General features: G+C 42.8%; 1 protein-coding gene across 3 annotated transcripts in view; it reads left to right on the top strand.

Annotated features, from left to right (window-relative positions):
* Nucleotides 1–11,874: 11,874 nt before the first annotated feature.
* Nucleotides 11,875–21,088, top strand: part of LOC132868377 (amyloid beta precursor protein binding family B member 2) — an 89,219-nt gene continuing 80,005 nt past the window's right edge. For all 3 annotated transcript variants that reach the window (XM_060901216.1, XM_060901217.1, XM_060901215.1), the window contains exon 1: nucleotides 11,875–11,989. The gene's annotated coding sequence lies outside the window, so the exon portion shown is untranslated. The remainder of the gene's footprint in view (nucleotides 11,990–21,088) is intronic.

Genomic DNA, 21,088 nt, shown 5'->3' with positions numbered 1-21,088 from the left:
AAAGAGGCAGTGACATGCCGAGGACCGTCTGTGGTGACGCCTGTTCCTGCACGGTAGGTTTTATAATAATGTTAAAGTTTTCGTACAAGTTTCAGTTGATTAAACTGTCATATTTTATTAAATGTGTCTGCTTTTGTAATAAAAAAGTACTGAAAGAAAAAGCAGACACAGCATTGCGATTTCTTATCCATCCAAATATATATATAGTCTGGTTAACACCAGACCATATCACAAGTGAAATATGGTCTGGAATCCACCTATTGAATTTCTCGTAGGGGAGGTGTGGTTTACGATTGTCAACGGCCATTTATTGGACGTTGCGAATGTCTATCATTTGGCGTATACGTAGCCCATGGCCAATCATGGCAGTTGTACCTGGTGACGTAGTTAGAGCGACGAAGAAGACGAAGAGGCGAAGAAAGACTGAAACGCCAAACGCTGTAATTTTTTTTAAACAAACTTTCGCTCTAAACTATTCAGAACAGTGTCTAAAGCTTGATCGAAAGTTTGGTTCATATCGCTCGCCGCCATGTTAAATGTGATCCGTAAACAGTCCCAAATAAACTACAAGCTTCCGTTTGTCGAGTAGTACGCGTCACCATCTTTCCACCCCTCCCCACTCTCTGATTGGCTCCCTAACTCAGGCGAGCCTTTAGACCATAGTTTCCATGCTGTCTTTTCAGATCGGAATGATTGTGCAAAGCAGCATGGGATTTCCCAGGCTAATATATATATAATAAAAAAAATCCCTCCCTACTGAAAATTTTTTTGCTCACCCGGTGGACAGGAAACGGATTTTTTTTTTAAGGATGGCCCAAGATGCATGTATTAATCTAAATGCAGGTGAACAACGATCGTTGTTGTTGTTGTTTTGTATCCAAATGAGAGTCGCATCTTACCCGTCTGTGTTCTCGCTTCTTGAAGGCCGAGCTTGTGACCGATTGCTTTGAAACAATCTGACTTTCAGTTCTCCGTTCATTCACTTCTTCCACGTAAGGGCGAGATATTGCTGCTGAGACGAGCATATCCAGACGGCTGGTCCACTCATTCTCCATTTTCTCCATACTGAGTACTCCGCCATTACTGCTCAGCTCACGCTCCGGGAGAACTGGTGCAACTGAACTTAATTTCCTTTTCTTGTCGTTTTCTTTTCCTTTAATCGTTGGGACTGCACCCGCTTTCAATACGGGCTTATCGCCAACGCTCCTCAACAGATCAGAGGTCTCTTCAGTAAAATGCGCCCGTGTTTTCTCGCAAAACCGTCCAAATCTTTGCAGTTTGAACATTCTTGGGCCATGAATGCAATGGAAATCCACCTTCTCTCGTGTCGCTGCACCTGCCAGCAACACATCTACGTGGCATGGTGATAAATTAGCTCAAAATGGAGGATCGGAGTTGCAGTCAGCTCTGTGTTTTAGTATAGCGGAAATGGCGATGAGACCGATAGACTTCCTGCTGTGACGTCACAGATGTCAAGGTCATTCACTCAGACCGCGACCTATACGAGTCATTTTAACCGTAAAAATTACGATATTCAATTTATTGTTCACGCTTAAAACTATTCCTGCGCCATTCTTGAGGTCTCAAGGCATTTATAAACAAAAAGTGAGGCCATGGTTCTGCGTATCTCCTTTAACACCCCTGTCCACTCCTCAGTGCTTAAACCAAGCTGCCTACATCCTTCAGAAATGTTCCGTGAACCGATCAGCTTGCCTGATGAACATTAGATTCGATGGCAAATCACCACATCATGTAAAGCCAATACAGTTCTGTAATGGAAACCCTTTCCTTGTTGAGACTCTGGTGTGATGGAGGTGTTACATTCACACTTCAGCTCCAGAGAGTGTCAAAGTGCTCGTCGTACAAAAATGACATCAGAACCTTGATCCCAGCTTTTCTGTGTCTGACGTGCTCAAATAGGTTATAAAGTTCAGGGAAAAAAATCGGCTCGAAAAAGATTTTTCTGCGCATGAATTCTGTTCCAGAGATCACTAAAAGCTTGTCCGCCATTCTGAGATCGCAGAGATTTACAGGCCAGCGGCACAACTGACTTATTTTATAAAGCGCTCGACACAACTTTACGAAGAAGCGACTCGGACTGAATCAGCATGTTTTGGTTTGCTTTTCGATCAGTAATTGTCTGTCTAAGTATTATATTTCATCATCATCATCATCATCATCATCATCCAGTCGCGCTATTTGCATTGATACTTGAGACTCTGTCTCTCTCCAGCCGTCTCGGTTATTCATTGCCTCAGCGAGGTCTTCAAAGCAGCATCCTGCATCTTCAGATTTGGCTGATGAAGTTTTTGCAAGGACGTCCAGCCTTAGTGCGGCCGGAGGAGGGGCTCCAAAGCAACACATCACTCAGTATTTCTTCTTTGCTCCTCCAGTAGTGACCTGAGAAGCACATCCTTTTCTCCCATAATATATAGATTTCGGCACTGCCGAAAAGCGGAGCTCCCGTCTGCTTCTGGATTGGAGAATTTACTTTTTCACAGCCAGCCTCTTTCTATTTCTTTACCGGCTAACACTGGCCACTAGGCGGTGTGTCTCATCTCATCTCATTATCTCTAGCCGCTTTATCCTGTCCTACAGGGTCGCAGGTGAGCTGGAGCCTATCCCAGCTGACTACGGGCGAAAGGCGGGGTACACCCTGGACAAGTCGCCAGGTCATCACAGCGCTGACACATAGACACAGACAACCATTCACACTCACATTCACACCTACGCTCAATTTAGAGTCACCAGTTAACCTAACCTGCATGTCTTTGGACTGTGGGGCAAACCGGAGCACCCGGAGGAAACCCACGCAGACACGGGGAGAACATGCAAACTCCGCACAGAAAGGCCCTCGCCGGCCCCGGGGCTCGAACCCGGACCTTCTTGCTGTGAGGCGACAGCGCTAACCACTACACCACTGTGCTGCCTAGGCGGTGTGTATGACTGGTAATTACAAACACTGGCCACTAGGCGGTGTGTATGACTGGCAATTACTAACATTGGCCACTAGGCGGTGTGTCATCTCATCTCATTATTTCTCGCCGCTTTATCCTTCTACAGCAGGGGTCTTCAATCTTATCCATGAGGGGCCAGTGTGGCTACAGGCTTTCGTTCCAGTCAAATAGGAGTCACCCTTGATAGTTGGTTGAAGACCAAGATGAACTGATTAAACAAGTGTAATCAGGTGTAGCTCCCATTTGGTTGGAATGAAAGTCTGTAGCCACACTGGCCCTTTGTGGATAAGATTGAACACCCCTGTTCTACAGGGTCGCAGGCAAGCTGGAGCCTATCCCAGCTGACTACGGGCGAAAGGCGGGGTACACCCTGGACAAGTCACCAGGTCATCACAGGGCTGACACATAGACACAGACAACCATTCACACTCACATTCGGCAGTGAGCTCTTTGTGATGGCGCTTCTGACTTCCGTTTCCAGATCGCAGGAACTGCGACGCGTCCCAGACGTCGCTCAAATCCTTCTGTGTGAATCCGCCTCACAAGTGTATCTTTTTCAAAATGTATGGAGCAGACACCGAACCGTCCTGTCGGCTTGAAGTTGCCTCTCTTTGTCCGTACAAGTCGAACCCATTCATTCATTCCGGAAGTGTCCCGCCAACTTTGGATCGAAATTCTGCTTTTTATTTTATTTTTTAAAAATCAGCTACACTTGAACAGCCTTGAACGACACACCTTTTCGGAGGCATGCTTAGGTTTTAATTTTGTTCCGGAATCAAAAAATCGTTAAAAACGTGCTCCGTTTCGCAAAGCAGGCGAAGCCAGAAATGCAGCGAACTTTCAAGCATTGCGCATATGATGTCACTTCCTTTGAATTAACTGGACGTAACTTACCAAGAAGGCATTCGTGTAACGGCGGACTCAAAGAGCCAAACTTTACCAGCTAAACAATAAATAAAAGACAGTTTAGACAGGAAACTATTGAACATGTCTCGTTTTATAAGGTGTAATTTCCAGGCGTGATGTCATTTTCATAAGACTTGCACTTTAAAACACTGACCCTGTGTCCGAAATCGCTCACTCGTTCACTACTCACTATGTCGGGAATTATGATATCGAGGACTATATCGTGAGCTCACTGGTAAAATGGGAAGAAAAAAAAAACGCTTTCGGACACGACTCCGTCGCGCTGGTATTTACGTCATTACTGTCGCACGATTAAAACGTGCCAGATCAGTCGGCTGGTGGGTTTTCAAAATAATAAATACATGCGTGTGTTTTTGTGATAAATCCAGATTATACTGAGCGCATTTCCAACATTAATCAATACAAAGTACCTGCAGCTTTCAGTTCTTTTAAACCAAGGCTGAATACTTTCTTTCTTCTTCGCCGCTGCTTTTTATTCAATCAAATTTCTCATCTCATCTCATTATCTCTAGCCGCTTTATCCTTCTACAGGGTCGCAGGCAAGCTGGAGCCTATCCCAGCTGACTACGGGCGAAAGGCGGGGTACACCCTGGACAAGTCGCCAGGTCATCACAGGGCCGACACATAGACACAGACAACCATTCACACTCACATTCACACCTACGGTCAATTTAGAGTCACCAGTTAACCTAACCTGCATGTCTTTGGACTGTGGGGGAAACCGGAGCACCCGGAGGAAACCCACGCGGACACGGGGAGAACATGCAAACTCCACACAGAAAGGCCCTCGCCGGCCCCGGGGCTCGAACCCAGGACCTTCTTGCTGTGAGGCGACAGCGCTAACCACTACACCACCGTGCCGCCCTCAATCAAATTTGAGACTTTTAATTTGATTTCTTTCAGCGCGACCACAATGCATGATATTGCTTTGGTTTGTGACCATCGGTTGTACAATACTTTCCGTGATGCATCGTGGGATACTTTGAGCGCACTATATTGGGTGTAAATAATCCTCACGAGGACAGCACTACAAAATGGCGTCCTCACTATATTGTGAGTCGGGAGCGATTTCGGACACAGGCTGAGTCTTTACCTGACTTTGACTTCAATTGTACGATGATTGCACTTCGATTTAACTTGCATTGTGATAAAATGTAAAGTATAAATCAGAATATACGCTTTATACTTATTATGTGCCTTAGGGGAGAAAAAAGCATCTTTATGACACTGAAGCGTTTGACTGTATAACTCTAAGTGGTATTTTCTTTGTTGTTTTGTTTACTGTGATCATGTTTGACGCACAATTTGCTGTTTACGAGAAAATAAACGAACTTTTCTACCAGCGGACTGAGGTGCTTTTATTTATTTGTGTCTAGATTTGTCTGTCATGTAACAGTTCAGAATAATAAAGTTGTACCTTGAATACATTATAACAGGCATGAAAGAAATGGCTTATTAGCATATAATAATATAATATATTACAGTGGCATGCAAAAGTTTGGGCACCCTTGCTGAAAATGTCCTGTTACTGTGAATAGTTCAGTGAGCAGAAGATGAACTGATCACCAAAAGGCATAAAGGTAAAGACGACACATTTCAGCGTTTTCTGCAAGGTTTGTGTATTATTTTTGTTTTGGACAATTGGAAAGTGAAAAAAGAAAAAGAACACCGTACGAAAGTTTGGGCAGTCCAATACATTTGAGTTCTCAGGTAACTTTTACCAAGGTTCCAGACCTTAATTAGCTCATTGAGCCATGGCTTGTTCAAATTCTTCATTAGGAAAGGTCAGATGATGCAGATTTCAAAGCTGTATAAATTCTCTGACTCCTCAAACTCGTCCCTAAAACCAACAGCCATGGGCTCCTCTAAGCAACTCCCTCGCATTCTGAATAATAAAATAATTGATGCTCACAAAGCAGGAGAAGGCTACGAGAACGTAGCAAAGTGTTTTCAGGTAGCCGTTTCCTCAGATCATAATGTTATTAAGAAATGGCAGTTAACAGAAACAGTGGAGATCAAGGTGAGGTCTGGAAGATGAAGTAAACTTTCTGAAAGAACTGATCGTTGGATTGCTAGAAAGGCAAATAAAACCCGTTTGACGGCAAAAGACCTTCAGAAAGATCTAGCAGACCCTGGAGTAGTGGTGCACTGTTCTACTATGCAGCGACACCTGAACAAATATGACCTTCATGGAAGAGTCATCAGAAGAAAACCGTTCCTGCGTCCTAGCCACAAAATTCAGCGTCTGAAGTTTGCAAATGAACATCTAAATAAGCCTGATGCATTTTGGAAACAAGTCCTGTGGACTGATGAAATCAAAATAGAACTTTTTGGCCACAATGTGCAAAGGTATGTTTGGAGAAAAAAGGGTGGCAAATTCCAGGAAAAGAACACCTCTCCAACTCTGAAGCACGGGTGTGGATCGATCATGCTTTGGGGTTGTGTTGCAGCCAGTGGCACAGGGCACGAGGAAAGCATGGATTCGAATAAATACCAGCAAACTCTGGAAGCAAACATCACACCATCTGTAAAAAAGTTGAAGTTAAAAAGAGGACGGGTCCTACAATAAGACGATGATCCAAAACACACCTCAAAATCTACAATGGAATACCTCAAGAGGCCCAAGCTGAAGGTTTTGCCCGGGCCCTCACAGTCCCCTGACCTAAACATCAGTGAAAATCTGTGGATCTCAAAAGAGCAGTGCATGCAAGACAGCCCAAGAAACTTGTAGAACTGGAAGCCTTTTGCAAGGATCAATGTGTGAAAATCCCCCACGTAAGAACTGAAAGACTATTAGCCGGCTACAAAAAGTGTTTACAAGCTGTGATCCTTGCCAAAGGGGGTGTTACTAGGTACTAACCATGCAGGGTGTCCAAACTTTTGCTTTGGGCCCTTTTCTTTTTTGTCATTTAGAAAATGTAAAAGATCTCATCTCATTATCTGTAGCCGCTTTATCCTTCTACAGGGTCACAGGCAAGCTGGAGCCTATCCCAGCTGACTACGGGCGAAAGGCGGGGTACACCCTGGACAAGTCGCCAGGTCATCACAGGGCTGACACATAGACACAGACAACCATTCACACTCACATTCACACCTACGCTCAATTTAGAGTCACCAGTTAACCTAACCTGCATGTCTTTGGACTGTGGGGGAAACCGGAACACCCGGAGGAAACCCACGCGGACACGGGGAGAACATGCAAACTCCACACAGAAAGGCCCTTGCCGGCCCCGGGGCTCGAACCCAGCACCTTCTTGCTGTGAGGCGACAGCGCTAACCACTACACCACCGTGCCGCCCATATGTAAAAGATGAAAATTAAAAAAAAAATGTTTTTGCTTAAAATATAAAGGGAATGAGTCATCTTTAATTTGATGCCTTTTGGAGATCATTTCATCTTCAACTTGCTGAACTGTTCACAGGAACAGCAATTTTGACCAGGGGTGCACAAACTTTTGCATACCAGTGTATATTAGCATCCCATCCTAGAAGGAAGGAAAAGAGATATGGAAGAACACATTTGCCTATTTCTTCATTTTTGGCTAGTTATAAAATATATATATATATATATGTTATGAAGACCTGTAAATCTTTTTGATGATCACTTTGTGAAATCCATTTGAGAGGGGGATCTGGTTTGAAATGGTGGATTGATGAAGCTCACGTGGAGTCAGGAAGAAGCACAAATCTCAAAAATACAAATAATAACAGAATCGTCCTCAAACACGTTCATGCAGTGATTTAACTCGATGATGTCATCCACTCAGCTGTGCGCGCGCCCTGCGCTCAGCCCGCTGATTGGTCACTTCGGGAGCGAGCATCAGGGTGCGCTTCTTCGCTATGGAAGGCCAAAGGGGCCACACACACAGTACACGTTTCAACCAAGAAACATGGAGCTGCCATCCTGTGTTGGACATCTCATCTCATCTCATCTCATCTCATCTCATCTCATCTCATCTCATCTCATCTCATCTCATTATCTCTAGCCGCTTTATCCTGTTTTACAGGGTCGCAGGCAAGCTGGAGCCTATCCCAGCTGACTACGGGCGAAAGGCGGGGTACACCCTGGACAAGTCGCCAGGTCATCACAGGGCTGACACATAGACACAGACAACCATTCACACTCACATTCACACCTACGCTCAATTTAGAGTCACCAGTTAACCTAACCTGCATGTCTTTGGACTGTGGGGGAAACCGGAGCACCCGGAGGAAACCCACGCGGACACGGGGAGAACATGCAAACTCCACACAGAAAGGCCCTTGCCGGCCACGGGGCTCGAACCCGGACCTTCTTGCTGTGAGGCGACAGCGCTAACCACTACACCACCGTGCCACCACAGGAATGACATATTGTATGGAATGAAGCATTAAAAACAGTTTATCCTGGTCATGATGAAGCAGTGAATTTCAAAATTGAAATGATAACATAAGCTGCGGTTCTTATGCAAATTTGTCAAGGTAAAAAGTGATACAGATTGGATTGGATTGAATTTAGATACTAACTGGAGAAGCCATGGCCTAATGGTTGGAGAAACCGCTTTGGAACCAAAAGGTTGCTAGTTCGTTTCCTGGACCAGCAGGACTGGCTTAAGTGCCCTTGAGCAAGGCGCCTAACCCCCAACCGCTCCGGCAAGAGTGGTGGCGTACCTTGTGTCTGATTAGCCAAAGAAAAACTGATCAGTTCGGGCATTGAACCTGACCAACTGAACTGAACTAATTACTAATTAAAACTATCATAAAGCATAATACATCAAGCAAAAGTCCACCCTGAAACAGTTTAAATTGGTATATTTGTGATGTGCTTAATCATGTGTTGGTATTGATGCTATATTTTTGGGTTTTTTTCCCCATGAGAAGTTCGCAATTGTCTTGTGCTGACATCACAGTAGGATGTTGCTACCATGATTGTGATCATCAATGATCTCAAACATAGAGCATAACACCAAGCTTCGCTTCTCACTCACCATTTTCCATCCATCCATTATCCGTAACCGCTTATCCTGTACAGGGTCACAGGTAAGATGGAGCCTATCCCGGCTGAGAGGCGGGGTAAGCCCTGGACAAGTTGCCAGGTCATCGCAGGGCCGAGACAAACAACCATTCACACTCACATTCACGGTCAATTTTGACCCACTGGTTAGCCTAACCTTCATGTCTTTGGACTGTGTGGGAAACTGGAGCACCCGGAGAAAACCCACGAAGACACGGGGAGAACATGCAAACTCAGCACAGAAAGGCCCCTGTCAGACATGAGGTTCGAACCTGAAACCTTCTTGCTTTGAAGCGACAGTGCTAACTACTACACTGTACTGTACTGTACTGCACTGCACTGTGCTGCCAGCAAGTATAAATCAGCATTAAGGCTAAGGTCTCACATTACCGGAATCACTTCAAGATAGACACAAGTAGATGATTTGGAGCCTTCCCACGCGTTCTGCACCCTTCTGTCGAAATGTGTGAGAGCCAGGGAGCTACCTTGACAACTAGGACGGCATGGCTCCCATCTCCGGAAAGTTTTGTCATGTTGAAAATTGCCGTGGGTCAAATGTCAGATGAATATATCCGTTGCAACCGTGAAGGCATCTGTGAGCATCCTTGAAGCATACATGAGGCTTACGTGGGCTACCAGGGGTGACTGCCACATTCCATTGCAACCATCGACCTCAAAATGTTCACGGAACAACATTCTGCAGCAAGTGAAAAGTTTACCCAGGGGGCGTGGCTTATTTCATCTTGCCATGGCTATGCTGTCCTGGAGTTGCGAAAACCGTACACACTGCCGTCATTGCCGTAAGGCCATCCAGCTATACGTCGCTGCCGCCATTTGTTTGACCAGCATCTTCCGTCACGGCTACCGTGGCTTAGTTTGCGTATTTACTCTGCCCAAATTTATGCAACGGATCACCTTTAAAATTTGACAGAATGGTCCCAGTCATCCCAGCCACGGTTTTAACAGATCAACGGGCTACATGTGACCTTCGCATAAGTCGAAGGCAGCATAAAACAAACTTTATGCAAATGATGTCTGACGTGAGAGGCGGCACAGTGGTGTGGTGGTTAGCACTGTCGCCTCACAGCAAGATGGTTTTGGGTTTGAGCACTGTGGCCGACGACGGCCTTTCTTTGTCAAGTTCACATGTTCTCCCTGTGTCTTCGTGGGTTTCCTCCGGGTGCTCCGGTTTCCCCCACAGTCCAAAGACATGCAGGTTAGGCGAATTGGTGGCTCTAAATTGACCATGAGTGTGAATGGTTGTTTGTCTTTATGTGTCAGCCCTGCGATGACCTGGCGACTTGTCCAGGCTGTACCCTGCATCTCAAATCTGGGTTTGAGCACAGCGGCCGACGAGGGCCTTTCTGTGTCGAGTTTGCATGTTCTCCTCGTGTCTGCGTGGGTTTCCTCCGGGTGCTCCGGTTTCCCCCACAGTCCAAAGACGTGCAGGTTAGGCTAATTGGTGGCTCTAACTTGCCCGTAGATGTGAATGTGAATGGTTGTTTGTCTTTCTGTGTCAGTCCTGCGATGACCTGGCGACTTGTCCAGGCTGTACCCTGTATCTTAAAGTGCCATTCCACCATTGGATGTATTCTTTGGCATAAAATACAATATATTTTATGATAACATGACTAGAAAGAGAAATCTTTTAGCTTCAAAATGATATATCAAACATAATTTTTTGACAACGACAAGTATATTAATTTTGCGACCAAAGTCACCTACCCTTTTAATTTCCGTGCGGTAGTGAAACGTAATGTCATCGGCAGGTTCCCCTTCTTGTGTACCACGTCACGTGTGACATGGCACAGATTATCAGCAATGGCGGATAGAACACGATTTCCACTTGTCGATTGCTTTGCCGATATTCACCATCGACCGTCTCCTTTGGGCATCACTTGCTATTTTCCTTCGCTTCTTTTCCGAAGCTGACAATCGCGTTCTATCCGCCATTGCTGATAATCTGTGCCACGTCACACGTGACGTTGTACACAAGAAGGGGAACCTGCCGATGACATCACGTTTCACTACCGCGCGGAAATTAAAAGGGTAGGTGACTTTGGTTGCAAAATTAATATACTTGTCGTTGTCAAAAAATTATGTTTGATATATCATTTGAAGCTAAAAGATTTCTCTGTCTAGTCATCTCATCTCATCTCATTATCTCTAGCTGCTTTATCCTTCTACAGGGTCGCAGGCAAGCTGGAGCCTATCCCAGCTGACTACGGGCGAAAGGCGGGGTACACCCTGGACAAGTCGCCAGGTCATCACAGGGCTGACACATAGACACAGACAACCATTCACACTCACATTCACACCTACGGGCAATTTAGAGTCACTAGTTAACCTAACCTGCATGTCTTTGGACTGTAGGGGAAACCGGAGCACCCGGAGGAAACCCACGTGGACACGGGGAGAACATGCAAACTCCACACAGAAAGGCCCTCGCCGGCCACGGGGCTTGAACCCAGGACCTTCTTGCTGTGAGGCGACAGCGCTAACCACTACACCACCGTGCCGCCCCCTGTCTAGTCATGTTGTCGTAAAATATATTGTATTTTATGCCAAAAAAATACATCCAATGGTGGAATGGCACTTTAAATCTGGGTTTGAGCACAGTGGCCGGCGAGGGCCTTTCTGTGCGGAGTTTGCATGTTCTCCTCGTGTCCGCGTGGGTTTCCTCCGGGTGCTCCGGTTTCCCCCACAGTCCAAAGACATGCAGGTTAGGCTAATTGGCGGCTCTAACTTGCCCGTAGGTGTGAATGTGAGTGTGAATGGTTGTTTGTCTTTATGTGTCAGCTCTGTGATGACCTGGCGACTTGTCCAGGGTGTACCCCGCCTTTCGCCCGTAGTCAGCTGGGATTGGCTCCTGCACAGGATAGGAGGTTATGGATAACGGATGGATGGATGGATGAATGTGTGACGTTCTTGGGGTTTGTGTCTCTGTTGGCCTTCCATAGTGAACAGAGCGGCGGTGTGAGGGAGGAGGAGAGAAACTCTGATGACGGATACCGGAGGAAACTGGCTTCAAAAGCGCACATTCTGCAGCTCCCAGTATTAAGAGCTGATTTTTGGGGATTGATCTCTTCACTGTGCCGCCGTGTTGGATTGAGGTGAGTGTTTTTCCTGCTGAAACATGTTGCTGATGTGCAGGAGGTGATGATGCCAGGCTGTGGCAGGAGCATGGGGCAGCGCCCGGAGGGTTATATCGACAACTTTCTGCAATATTGATGATGCTGTGCGATGCTTCCTGTAAACAACAACAACAACAACAACAACAACATGCGTTTCAATAATAATTAGTTGGAGTTTGAAATCTGCACGCGTGTGATTTTGGTGTGTGTGTGTGATTATTTTTCCTCCTTCTTGCTGTGTCATGCTTTAATGTGAAGTGCAACAGAGGGGCCTGCAGTCTCATGGAAAATGCGTGTGTGTGTGTGTGTGTGTGTGCATGTTGTGTTGGCATGCATAATATAATCATGTGATATTTGTTACATTGATCAATATTGTGTTTTGCAATATGCAAGATCAGGATCCTATCCTGGGTCAGACCTTAATAATAATAATAATAATAATAATAACAGAACAGTAAAAATGAAACTAACAAGAGTATAAAGATAGCTTAAATGATTTTTTTTTTTTTTGCAAGACTATTTGCTTTTTTCCCCTCTGCACAATGTTTTGATTTCAATTCCATTTTATTCTTTACCATTTCAATCCGCTTTACTATCCACACATTTCATGATACATTTTTGTTTGCCGTACTGCATAGATAAAGTCTTGCAAAAAAAAAAAAAAATCCATAATTTTGTTGTAGTCCTGAATGCTCGATTCTGATTGGTCAGCAGCTCTGACAGTAGTTTCGGCTGCAAGGGTGACATTATTGTCCTTGCTTTCGACTGTAACAGTTTGACACCTGGATATCAGACGCAAACAGATTTCGAGCAAGATGATGTTTGTTTCGCATTTCTGGAAGTGTCAGTACTTTGTAATCATCATCAGTCGAGCTCGAACGCTTTCCGATACTGGAAAATCTTCAGATTTTCAGAGAGAAAATGAATGGATGGTGATTAATAACACAGATTGTGCTTGTTGGCCAATTGCTGTTGCATAATAGGAATTAAATTCTTATTGGAATAGAATCAACTGTCGGGTGGTAACTTGGTGTCAGGCCACATCATACCGCTTCGTCCATGAAAATATTTAACAGTTATTCCACAAAATCGAGTCGTACATGAGCTGATAGCCGATGAGGCGCATAGCACCAAGTAGGCTATAAGCCGTGTACGACGAGATTGAGTGGAATAACTGTTTTATTCTTTCCACATTCACTGGATTTGGAGAAACGGAGCATTTTTATTATTTTTTGCAAATTTGATTCAAAAAAGCTTTATACAAAATGTCCGACAAACTCATTTCCGCTTAGAATGTAAACAAACCGGCGAAATGACAGTAGCAATTTGTGAAAAATGCAATAATAATAATTCTTGAAAGATAAAAAAGTTCTTCCCATCAAATAGTTTTATTCTATATTTTGTTGCTTTTTTGGGGGGTTTTGTTTTCGAGTAGTTTTTATTTCGTCCTCGGTTGGTTCAGCAACACGCTCCACCATTTTGTTTTTCTCTACTTATCGTATATGAGCTGATAGCCTAGTCGGAGAGTAGCCAATCAGAGTGCACGATGGCTTATATCCAGTGAATGTGGATAGAACAACACAATTTATTGTTGTGTTATCATGTACGACTCGATTTTGTGGAATAACTGTTAAATATATACTAGAAGGGCACTCGATAGAACGGATACCTCCGCCAAGCCAGATATCTGGATTTGCATCAAACTCCAATTAGTTGTTCCTTGACCCTTGGCCCACGTTTCCTCCAAATTTCATCAAAATCCGTTCACTACTTTTTGGGAACAAAGAAGCAAACAAACAAACCAACGATGGCATAACCATAACCTCGTCCAAACAAAGTTGGCGGACATAAATAACTCTGCAAATAATAAACAGATACATGATCTGCCTCGTACACCCATCCGCCTGCTGTTTGATACAGTTCTCTAATCAGCCGATCCCTTGACAGCAGCACGATGCATCATGTCATGCAGATACAAATCAAGAGCTTCAGTGAATGCTCACAATTTTCAAACATCCAAATGGGAAAAATTGTGATCTCACAGTGAAGTGTGACTTTCTTTCACTGTCGCATGGGTGTTGGTTTGAGCCAGATGGACTGGTGGTTCGAGTGTTTCAGAAACTGCTGATCTCCGGGGGTTTTCACACACAGTCTCGAAAGTGGTGCGAAAAACAAAAAACTTCGAGCGAGCGAGCGAGTGAGTGAGCAAGGACAGTTCTGCGGGTGGAAACAAACGCCTTGTTGAGAAGAGAGGTCAGAGGAAAATGGCCAGATTGGTACGAGCTTGATTGCCAGAAGGATGTAGCAACTCGTAACAACCGTGGTGAGCAGAAAAGCATCTCAGCATGCAACAGAAAACAGAAGAGCACATTGGTTCCACTCCTGCAGCCAAGAACAGGAACCTTAGAATCAAGAACAAGCTCCTCTTAAAGTGTCCAGTGAGTGTATACGGTGATAGATTTTCATTGATCTTCATAGTTTGGGTGCCTGATGACTTGTTTTCTGTTCACTTTTGACTTGTCTTGAGTTGCTTGCGATCCTGGGCTTTAAAAATTTGCGTGAAAGTAGAACAAAACTGTACTTTTGTTGAATATATTCCTTGTCTTGGAACATGTCTGTTCCGACAATAAGTCATGCTTCATGAAGCTAGTGATGATATGAAACAGCTTTTGATTATAGTTGCAGGAAGATATTTGCCTTTCTCACAGTTGCTAAATGGCTTCCTTCTGTTGGAGCTTAATGGCATTAGCTCGCAAGTCAGCCAGCAGAAAATAACATTCAGACAACCCCTCCATCCCCAAGCATCTCTCCCAAAGCGGTTTGAGCTCCTCAGGATTTACATCCACGGACAAGATGCACCATAAAAAATCAGAAATTAAAATGCCCAAGTATCCGTTCAGGTTTAAGTCTTTTCTTCCTCTTGGAATTGAAACTGGGTTTTATAATCCGTCCTTGAGCGAACCAAGCTTACACTACAGGATATCGATGTTCTTACAGGAAGTGGAAATTGGCACTTATAAATAGATTATATCTGTCTGAGCGCTCATCTTACACATGCTTCGTAATGCACAAATGGAAAAAAGCAAAAGGTGATGATAGTATGTAGTTCAGGTGTTCAGTGAAGTCTGCAACATTTTTATCAAGGATAATTTAATCAGAACTCCGATAGCTTCAGTCCTACACCTTCTTTTCTGATTTGGAGTAAATTTCTCCTATTTGGCATCACTGATATTTGATGTTTGTAAGTTTTTATGAGAAATAGGAATTCATATAATCTCAAATGCATGTATTTTATTTATATATTCACATACTAGTGCATCTCAAAAACTTAGAATACCATAAAGTTCCTTTTTTTCGTAATTTAATTCAAAAAGGTAAACTTTCATATATTCTATATTCATTACATGTAAAGTGAAATATTTAAAGCCTTTTTTGTTTTAATTTTGATGATTATGGCTTATAGCTCATGAAAATCAGAAATCCAGTATCTCAAATTATTAGAATATTCCCTAAGATCGATCAAAAAAAGGATTTGCAATACAGAAATGTCCAACTTCTGAAAAGTATATTCATTTATACACTCAATACTTGGTTGGGGCTCCTTTACCATGAATTACTGTATCAATGCGGTGTGGCATGGAGGTGATCAGTCTGTGGCACTGCTGAGGTGTTATTGAAGCCCAGGTTGGTTTGATAGTGGCCTTCAGCGTATCTGTATTTTTGGGTCGGTGTTTCTCATCTTCCTCTTGACAATACCCCATAGATTCTCTGTGGGGTTCAGGTCAGGCAAGTTGGCTGGCCAATCAAACACAGTAATATCATGGTCAGCAAACCATTTGGTAGTAGTTTTGGCACTGTGGGTAGGTGCTAAGTCCTGCTGGAAAAGGAAATCAGCATCTCCAAAAAGCTCGTCAGCAGATGGAAGCATGAAGTGCTCTAAAATCTCCTGGTAGATGGCTGTGTTGACTTTGGACTTGATAAAATACAGTGGACCAACACCAGCAGATGACATGGCACCCCAAATCATCACAGACTGTGGAAACTTCACACTGGGCTTCAAACACCTTGGATTCTGTGCCTCTCCACTCTTCCTCCAGACTCTAGAACCGTGATTTCCAAATTAAATGCAAAATGTACTTTCATCTGAAAAGAGGACTTTGGACCACTGAGCAACAGTCCATTTCTTTCTCTCCTTAGCCCAGATAAGACACTTCTGACATTGTCTCTGGCTCAGGAGTAGCTTGATATTAGGAATGCGAAAGTTGTATCCCCTTTCTTGAAGATGTCTGTTCGTGATGGGTCTTGATACACTGACACCAGCCTCAGTCCACTCCTTGTGAAGCTCTCCCAAGTTCTTGAATCAACTTTTCTTGACAATCCTCTCAAGACTGCGGCCATCCCTGTTGCTTGTGCACCTTTTCCAGCCACCCTTTTCAGCAATGACCTTTTGTGGCTTACCCTCCTTGTGGAGGGCATCAGTGATCATCTTCTGGACAACAGTCAAGTCAGCAGTCTTCCCCATGATTGTGGTTGTGTGTACTGAACTAGACCGAGAGATACACTGTGTTCATACTGTTTTACTCAAACTCGAAATGAAATATTCTAATATTTTGAGATGTTTTTTTATGTTTTTGTACTGTATGCCATACTGATTAAAATTAAAATAGAAAAATGCTTGAAACATTTTAGTGTATGTGTAATGAGTCTATAATATATAACATTTTCACTTTATTAAATAACTGATGGAAAATATTGAACTTTTTCACAATATTCTAATTTTTTGAGATGCACTAGTGTGTGTGTGTGTGTGTGTGTGTATATATATATATATATATATATATATATATATATATATATATATATATATATATATATATGGGTCTGACCTGGCGACTTGTCCAGGGTGTACCCCGCCTTTCGCCCGTAGTCAGCTGGGATAGGCTCCAGCTTGCCTGCGACCCTGTAGAAGGATAAAGCGGCTAGAGATAATGAGATGAGATGAGATATATGGGTCTGTCTCAGAAACTGGTCTCTCATTTGGGACATTATGGTCAAAAGATAAATTTTCTAATTTTATTATTTATTTTTGCATTTACCTAACACTCAATGTTTCTTTTGTCATGTTTAATGAGAATAAAGATAGCATCTTGCTTTATCTGGCCTCAACTGTGGAACATTTTTTTGATTACAATTCAAATGCTTTTGTAAAATTGATTTACATATAAAATAACTCCATCATGAAGAATTAAAGCCCCTCCTTCACAGATGAGTCAAAATATTGAATACATTTCCTCTTTTTGATTGCTTGGATTAAAAATGCCAAGTTATGATGACTGAATTGATTATTCACTTAAATATAAATAACAACATGATACATTTTGGGTATTCGATATGGCGAAATAGGACACAATGGAAAAATCAAGAACACACCGGAAAGATGAGAATAACGGCGGCGGTAAAAGAACAGCGACTGTACCGGCTGAAGGTCGCGTGGGTCTCTGCTGCGGCGCGCGAGCAACGGGACATCACGACCGCACCGGACGGAGCGCGAGGCGGGGGCGGGGCAAAATGACTGGCCGTAGATTCTATCAAAAGTTCGATCTAAATTGACCATGGTTGCAAAATATTGGCCAAAAATACGCAAACACTACGAAATATGAAAGTAAGATGAAAAAGAAACATTCTATTGCCTTATACTGCAAGACTAAAACAAAATAAAACTGTCAAAACTCACTTTTTCAGCGATAACGTCCGAACAGATCACCCGCGTAACAGAAAGACCGCAAATGGAAGCACGATCAACTTCTAACTGTTGGAGTGGAAAATTCCATTCTACACATGCAAATTGTTAATGTGTGTCCTTCCCCACACACAAATAACACGCTATGGTAAAAAATAGACCACAACTCATTTTATAGCTCAGAAATTCATACAAGACCAGCTACCATCGTAACATATTCTGTAAGAAACATATTCTAGACCTAACTTTCAGCTTTCGTTTAAAAAAAAAACAAAATCGCAGAATTATAACTAAATTTTTATATGGCGTAGTGATTTTAAGTTACTACTTTTGGTGAGGTCGTGACCTTGACCCTGAGGCTTTCCGTTTAGATCAAAACGCACGATCGTATTGGTTTTGGGCATGCAGAAAACGGAGTTACGACGGTGATCAAATATTTTGCATGATGTTTTATTACGGTTATGATTATTCTGTGAGTGCACCAATCCTTAGGTGTATAAAGTTACAACTTAAAATACAATTAGTGATAACTGTAGACTTTTCAGTGGACTACAACCTTTTTAAGGGAACGCGATGTAGTCAACCATTTATCATGTCCCAGATCATTTTTCCACAAATTTGCAGAATTTTTGCCAAATTCTGAATATTCACATCAAAGATTTAGTTTTACTTGTATTATTTCTTTCATCATTTTACAACCCCTATTCCAAAAAAGTTGGGACAAAGTACAAATTGTAAATAAAAATGGAATGCAATAATTTACAAATCTCAAAAACTGATATTGTATTCACAATAGAACATAGACAACATAAATGTTGAAAGTGAGACATTTTGAAATTTCATGCCAAATATTGGCTCATTTGAAATTTCATGAAAGCAACACATCTCAAAAAAGTTGGGACAGGGGCAATAAGAGGCTGGAAAAGTTAAAGGTACAAAAAAGGAACAGCTGGAGGACCAAATTGCAACTCATTAGGTCAATTGGCAATAGGTCATTAACATGACTGGGTATAAAAAGAGCATCTTGGAGTGGCAGCGGCTCTCAGAAGTAAAGATGGGAAGAGGATCACCAATCCCCCTAATTCTGCGCCGACAAATAGTGGAGCAATATCAGAAAGGAGTTCGACAGTGTAAAATTGCAAAGGGTTTGAACATATCATCATCTACAGTGCATAATATCATCAAAAGATTCAGAGAATCTGGAAGAATCTCTGTGCATAAGGGTCAAGGCCAGAAAACCATACTGGGTGCCCGTGATCTTCGGGCCCTTAGACGGCACTGCATCACATACAGGCATGCTTCTGTATTGGAAATCACAAAATGGTTTTGTGAATGGTTTTCTCAGGAATATTTCCAGAGAACATTATCTGTGAACACAATTCACCGTGCCATCCGCCATTGCCAGCTAAAACTCTATAGTTCAAAGAAGAAGCCGTATCTAAACATGATCCAGAAGCGCAGACGTCTTCTCTGGGCCGAGGCTCATTTAAAATGGACTGTGGCAAAGTGGAAAACTGTTCTGTGGTCAGACGAATCAAAATTTGAAGTTCTTTATGGAAATCAGGGACGCCGTGTCATTCGGACTAAAGAGGAGAAGGACGACCCAAGTTGTTATCAGCGCTCAGTTCAGAAGCCTGCATCTCTGATGTTATGGGGTTGCATTAGTGCGTGTGGCATAGGCAGCTTACACATCTGGAAAGACACCATCAATGCTGAAAGGTATATCCAGGTTCTAGAGCAACATATGCTCCCTTCCAGACGAAGTCTCTTTCAGGGAAGACCTTGCATTTTCCAACATGACAATGCCAAACCACATACTGCATCAATTACAGCATCATGGCTGCGTAGAAGAAGGGTCTGGGTACTGAACTGGCCAGCCTGCAGTCCAGATCTTTCACCCATAGAAAACATTTGGCGCATCATAAAACGGAAGATACGACAAAAAAGACCTAAGACAGTTGAGCAACTAGAATCCTACATTAGACAAGAATGGGTTAACATTCCTATCCCTAAACTTGAGCAACTTGTCTCCTCAGTCCCCAGACGTTTACAGACTGTTGTAAAGAGAAAAGGGGATGTCTCACAGTGGTAAATATGGCCTTGTCCCAACTTTTTTGAGATGTGTTGTTGTCATGAAATTTAAAATCACCTAATTTTTCTCTTTAAATGATACATTTTCTCAGTTTAAACATTTGATATGTCATCTATGTTCTATTCTGAATAAAATATGGAATTTTGAAACTTCCACATCATTGCATTCCGTTTTTATTTACAATTTGTACTTTGTCCCAACTTTTTTGGAATCGGGGTTGTATTTCAAATTAAAACCAACATCACCATTCAAAACCGTATAGTTTATTGACTGTGAGTATATTTAGTGGGGTACCCCCACAGTACCCAGTTTCTGAGACAGACCCATATATATACACACACATACAGATTTCTATTTGATGACTTCTCCATTATCGAGTCAGTCCAAAAACATTTTAGAGTTCCAAATGCTTGTTTTCCAGCACAAAGTTAAATGTTACGGGGGGAAAAAAAAACATCTTTGGATCTGAGCAGCATGTTCCATAAGAGAGCACTTTTCAGATTCAAAAAGAAAACATAATGAAGGCTACTGGGTTTTGGTGTAAAATTAAGAAGCGAGTGTGACAGTCAAAGTGTCCAGAAGAAATGTGGCTGGTTCTGCCAGATGCTCAGTAAAACCTACAGCTCATTTCCTTATCAAACTGCACTTATTTTACCTGAGACTACTATTTTTTTAAAGCAAAGGGTCGTCTCACACCAAATATTGACTTATTATGGCTTCCTGCTTACTGTTTATAGTATTTTTTGAATGTTGAAACATTTCATTTCATTATTTCTGAAGGCATCTTTGTTCTCCAGCATTTCATTGCATGTATCAAAGACTTTTGCACAGTACTATGTGTGTACAGTATGTACGGTATAGATATATATGGCCCAGTCTATAATTGCGGGTACCTTCCAAGTGTTGACTCTGATAGTCATCGTCAGCTCTTATCGTTAAACCGGGCAATCCATGAACAGAATTACCGATCACAGAGTTGACATTTTCCACCATTTTGCGTCTTAACTCCACACGCTAACCTCAAACTAGCTACCACACGGCATGTATAAAAACAAAACTTTACGGATTTTCATCATATTATCGTTTTTTAAAAAACGACGGAGAGATTCGCTCCAGTGTCACAATAACAGAGTTGACGAATAATTCATCTACTCTTGGTGTCTCCTCCTCAACATTTTGTTCAAATTAACGAGAGAAGAAACGTAACATACCTCGCTGCCTTTCTGAAGTTTCCTGCCAGAGGACG

Source organism: Neoarius graeffei, chromosome 20 (assembly GCF_027579695.1).
Source record: "Neoarius graeffei isolate fNeoGra1 chromosome 20, fNeoGra1.pri, whole genome shotgun sequence".
Classification (NCBI taxonomy): domain Eukaryota; kingdom Metazoa; phylum Chordata; class Actinopteri; order Siluriformes; family Ariidae; genus Neoarius; species Neoarius graeffei.
Note: the sequence above shows the minus strand (reverse complement) of the source record. Positions and strands in the feature narration are given on the sequence as shown.